This window comes from Saccopteryx leptura, chromosome 4 (genome assembly GCF_036850995.1).
Source record: "Saccopteryx leptura isolate mSacLep1 chromosome 4, mSacLep1_pri_phased_curated, whole genome shotgun sequence".
Taxonomy (NCBI): Eukaryota; Metazoa; Chordata; class Mammalia; order Chiroptera; family Emballonuridae; genus Saccopteryx; species Saccopteryx leptura.
In genome coordinates, this window is record NC_089506.1 from 50982847 (window position 1) to 50988723 (window position 5877).

Genomic DNA, 5877 nt, shown 5'->3' on the forward strand with positions numbered 1-5877 from the left:
GTCGCTCTGCCGCGACCAGAGCCACTCTAGCGCCTGGGGCAGAGGCCAAGGAGCCATACCCAGCACCCGGGCCATCTTTGCTCCAATGGAGCCTTGGCTGCGAGAGGGGAAGAGAGAGACAGAGAGGAAGGAGGGGGGGTGGAGAAGCAAATGGGCGCGCTTCTCCTATGTGCCCTGGCCGGGAATCGAACCCGGATCCCCCGCACGCCAGGCCGATGCTCCACCGCTGAGCCAACCGGCCAGGGCCTATATGATGAGATTTTATTGAGCTAACTACCTCTCCCAAATAGCATACTTTGAAAGACTTGAATTTCGGGTAACTGTTTTTTCTTTGTTAATTTGTTTTCTAGTAAAGTGAAAAGTCCTGTCTGTAAGGTTTATTTTTATTGTGGTGGTGGTGGAGAAGGGAGGTGAAAAGATTTTATCTATATACTATTTCTAGTATTCAGATACTGTATCATTTCCCTAGATCGGGGTCCCCAAACTTTTTACACAGGGGGCCAGTTCACTGTCCCTCAGACCGTTGGAGGGCCAGACTATAAAAAAAAAACTATGAACAAATCCCTATGCACACTGCACATATCTTATTTTAAAGTAAAAAAACAAAACGGGAACAAATACAATATTTAAAATAAAGAACAAGTAAATTTAAATCAACAAACTGACCAGTATTTCAATGGGAACTATGGGCCTGCTTTTGGCTAATGAGATGGTCAATGTCCAGTTCCATATTTGTCACTGCTGGCCATAACGAGTGATATGACTTGCTTCCAGAGCCCTGACACGTCCGTCCCGCATCACCGGAAGTAGTACTGTACGTGAGCGACACCGCGCTTTGTGGCGCCACCACATACAGTACTCCAGGAGCACAGGATGCATCCTCTCACTGACCACCAATAAAAGAGGTGCCCCTTCTGGAAGTGCAGTGGGGGCAGGATAAATGGCCTCAGGGGGCCACATGAGGCCCATGCTGGCTGTAGTTTGGGGACCCCTGCCCTAGTATTAACACTGGCCAGTTATTTTATCTAAATATACTCTAGTTTCTAATATTTTGTTTGCTGTCTATCTTGATAGATTGTCACATTAAATTATGTCTTTTTTATCAGTCACCTATACCTGCATAACCTCAAAATGTCAGTGTCATACAGCAATGAACATCTATTTCTTGTTCACAAATTTATGAGTCAGCTGAGACACTTGTTTCAGTTGCTGAGACTGGGATGGCTCAGCATCATGTAGCTCATCCTTTTCCTGGTATCAGCTGGCTGGCCAGGGCCTGTTGTCTCTTGGTGATGGAAGAATCAGAGAAGAAGTCTCAACATGTAACTGCATGCCAAGTCTTTACTAACATCTCTTAGACAAAGCAAGTCATAAGGCAACCAAAATGTCAAGAGGTAAGAAAGTTCACACTATCTTTTGTGTAGAAGTAACTACAAAGTCATGTGACAAATGGCATGGATACAGAAAAGATGGAAGAATTGGGTTTAATTATTTAATCTGTTACAGCCTTATACAATACATTAAACTTTTTAGAGGGGGTCTATATTTGGTATATACCAAAATCCACACTAGCTTATGCCAAATTTCAGCAAAAACTACAGCATAATTTTTTTCTGTATTGTTTCTTTAAAATAGATTAAAGAGTATAGTAGGGTCACAAATTTTGTTCACACTATCCTCTGATGTCAGAGAAAATATAGTTTTTAAATTTTCTTCCTTAGCTATCCTAACCTTTTCCACAAACAACATCACCCAGTGAGGAATGGGGAAAAACTATTGTCTTATCTAGTAAAGGTAAACAGCTTCGTTAGTAAGTCAGTGTTTTCCAATAGTTACTTGGCTTCTCTGGGATATGTTCTATTCTCTCCCTCTTATCTAAGATGGTTTCTGGATGCGCAGAGCATGGGTGACTTATACGACTTTGTTAGGTGTAAGTTTCCTTGATGTCTCTAAGAGCCACACAACTTACTGGTATTTGCATCTATAGTCTCGGTGGGTAATAATGTGTTGTCTGTTCTTATGGCTAGCTACAGTCTGGTAGTCCTCCTGGGTGACCCGGTCTTGGTTCTAGGAGCACTGAGTTTCTGTAACAGTCTTCACCTGGCTTGTCGGTCCAGGAGTCCACTCTAAGCCTCTGTAGCTGGCTGATTCTCCTGTCACATGGCAAGTCTAGGGCTTTTTTCAACTTAGCTGCCTTCTGAGCCCCCCTTAGTCACTATATAAATTTCTTGGTTCCACCCGTGCTCTCAGAAGCCTCAAGTAGACTAGGGAAGAAAATACCAGGGTGCTTTTCTGCTGAATCACTGTATTAGGGTTCTTCAGAGGAACAGAACCAATAGGAGATATATACATATATAAAAGGAGATATGCAGAATTGGTTCAAATAATCATGGAGCCTGAGATTCCCATGATTTTCTGTCTGTAAGCTTGAAACCCAGGAGAGCTGATGGTATATTCAGCCTAGTCCAAAGGCCTGAGAACCGTGGGAGCCAATGGTGTAAAGCCAAGTCCAAAGGCAGAATAAGAGATGAGATCTCCCAGTTAAAGCAGGTAAGCAGAAAAAAAAGGTGAGCAGGGGTACAAATTTCTCCTTCTTCCACCTCTAATTCTATTCAGGCCCTCAATATATTGGACAATATAAAGTCATGTGACAAAGGACATGGGTACAGGGAAGATGGAAGAATTTTGCCACACTGAGGAGGGCAAAATATTTTATTGAATCCACTGATTCAACTGCTAATCTCATCTAAAGTCCAATTCCCTTACTGATACATCAAAAATAATGTTTAATCTGGGTACCTCGTGACCAGTGAAGTTGATATAGCATTAACCATCACAACTGCATTGTGCTTCCAGATATACTTGGATGTGTTTCTGCCTCAGTCTAATGCAGGGCAACCTGTGGGGTGACCTCTTTTCAGGGTTGAAAATCAAGAAAAGAAAGTGGGGTGACCCTTTTATCTTCTGTCACTTCTATTGGAGTCCCCAAGGCCTCTAGCACACCTCAGTGAGTCATCCCTTGGTTTGGGGGAATACCCATCTCCCTGTGCTCCTGAAAGAGGTACATTGCAGCCCTGGACATCAATTTTAGGCAAAAGCAACTGGGCACTCCACTTAGGCCTTGGTTATATGCTTCTTCCAATTCAGTTTTCCTCAGAGAGCTTTGTCTTTCAAAAATTGTTGGGCATTTCTCAAGCCATATATTAAGCTGACACTTAGACTGTTAGTTCTTTCTATGATTTAGGTAGAATTACATGATGTAAAGCCAGTAGCCATGGCCACCATCACAGCCACCTGGCCCATGCTTGTTCGCATTTGATTCAGACAGACGGTAATGAAACAACGGAGCCAAGAACTGGTGGGCCATTAGCTTTAATCCGAGCTTGCACCCGGCAGGCAAGAAATACACACAATGGGAAAACACTTCCCTTTCTATTCAGGGCTCTGCCGCGGACCAGCGCAGTTCCTAATAACAGTGAAGAATTAAGAAAAACACATTTATTAAGAAAAATAGGACTGGGAGGACTCTTCAAATGCTGATGGCAATATTCGAGTGCCCTGTAGCCCCAGTTTGCTTTATTATATAGCCATATGCAAATCAAGGAAGTCCTTGATACAAAGTTACACATCCAAGGCTAAAACAGGAACTCTCCCAAGGCATAAACAGGAATCCCCCCACCATGCATAAGTGAAATCAACCAACATCTGAACAAACAAAGAGTAAGAGGAAGGGCATGTAAATTGCTTCCAGCAACTTAAGGAAGCAAGTGAAGTGGGTGCAAATACTCAGCATTATAGCCAATATGGAGGTGGTGGGGGGAGAACTTAGCCTTTTGCTAAGCCTTGAATCTACAATGGCTTTTTGCCATTTACGGTCCACAACATATCCCCCTTTTCTTTTTTCTTTTTAATTTGTGTGCTGAGATTTGCACTCATCTGATTTCCTAGTTTTCCTGATTCTGATTTGGAGGCAGACTGAAAAAATACAGAACAAACACAAAATTAGTATAGCCAATACTAACAGATACCCAAACAAGTATTCTAATACATTACAGTGATTAAAGATTTTAAGCAAATTCTTAGCCAATATAACAAGAATCTATAAAAAGAGTAATGTCCTTAACATGTTCACCAAGTCCAAGTTGGCACCAACACCATTCCAAATCCCTGCAAGTGCAACCCAACTGCAGTTCAGTCCATTAGAAGCTGTCACAAGGAGCAGTAGTCCAGGAAAAGTCCGCATGGCACTGGAATTGTTGTCATATTTCTATACTTTGCAGCTCGCGTCCAAGTCCCAATGACTGCTGCTTCTAGCTGGTAATGATTGAGGTAGACTGGAAAAGCCATCTTGCTGGAAGCTGATCAATGACTGCTGGCTGACAAGGTCACAGCAGAGAAGATCAACGGCTGCTGGCTGACAAAGTCACAGCAGAAGAAGATCAACAACTGCTGGCTGACAAGGTCACAGCAGAAGATCAACGGCTGCTGGTTGACAAAGTCACAGCAGAGAAGATCAACAGCTGCTGGTTGACAAAGTCACAGCAGAGAAGATCAACGGCTGCTGGTTGACAAAGTCACAGCAGAGAAGATCAACAGCTGCTGGTTGACAAAGTCACAGCAGAGAAGATCAACGGCTGCTGGTTGACAAAGTCACAGCAGAGAAAAGGCACAACGATACTTCCCCCTTTGACCTTTCGAATTAATTTGGCCTTATATCCCCCCTTTTCTGGGTGTGTGTGCTATCATTTAGGCACAGGGATAATAGTACTGTGCTTTCCCTGTAGATTCATAGTAATTTCTTTGGAAAAGAGACAGAGGGTGTGAGCTCCACAGAAAAGCCTGTAAGCCCCTTTGCCTGGGCTCATAGACATAAGAGGCTGGCTATGATATCCCTCGAAAAGGGTTAAGTTTGTAGGAGAATTCCTTCTTATTAATCATGTTAGAAAAAATAGATTGTGACTTATGAAGCACCTTTCAGCCTTCACTTAATTCATTACTTTACCTCCCTAGCCTTTTCATGTGGTAGAGTAGAGAAACTTTCCTTTCTTCTTGCATACTTGACCTGCAGGTGGTGGAACACTCTGAGAAAAATAAAATTAGAACTTAACTAGTGTATGAATATAGTAATAAATAAAATCTGACTAGACAATAGGACCTTAGGTAAGGTAGAGTTATTAATCAGTACTGACCTTTTAGAAGTTTGTACCAATATTGTTATTGCTGTTCAAGTTATTGTATAACTGTACTTTGAATGACTTACCACCTGATTTATAGCTTATAGAAATGAATTAACTGTTACCTAGAAATATGTAACCATAGTGATACAAAAACAATGATTAATCAATGTATTCTGAGTACCATGTGATTGTAACTTAGTGTGTGTGTATAAAAATAAAGCTAGACCAGCATTTGGCAGAGATGCCTGGCAGTAAATGCTAAAGAGAAAAAAGAATTCAGCTCTCTCACTCAATTTGCACCGACGCCATCGCTTCCTGTGGGACTCCCAGATTTCCCCTGGGACTGGACCCTGGCACCATCTGCAGCATGTGTGGAGATGGAGCTTCTGTTCTCCTCAGCCTGGAGAGATGAGACCAGGGTGCTTTTCCCTGGAGCTTTGCAACCGTAGCATGGTGAAGAGAACCTTGGGACACACTAAGCTGGGTGGCAAAGGTAAATTCGTAATAGAAGTTGGCAAAAAGGAGAAAAGAGCTCTAAATTAGGAGTAGGTCCTAGCCTAAAATATGAATGGGGCATTGAGGCAGAAGGAATAAAGGAAACACTATATATTAAACAAAACAGCAGAAAATAGAACTATCAACACCTACAACAGAGATCTTTGAAGGATGAGTAAAAACCCAAATATTCAGGCAAGACATA

General features: G+C 42.3%; 1 long non-coding RNA gene across 1 annotated transcript; it reads left to right on the forward strand.

The window, feature by feature from the left end:
• Positions 1-279: 279 nt before the first annotated feature.
• On the forward strand, positions 280-5391 carry LOC136404379 (uncharacterized). The gene is made up of 3 exons (XR_010751238.1): positions 280-316; positions 2427-2550; positions 4281-5391. It is a non-coding gene; the product is annotated as an uncharacterized lncRNA (long non-coding RNA).
• Positions 5392-5877: the final 486 nt, after the last annotated feature.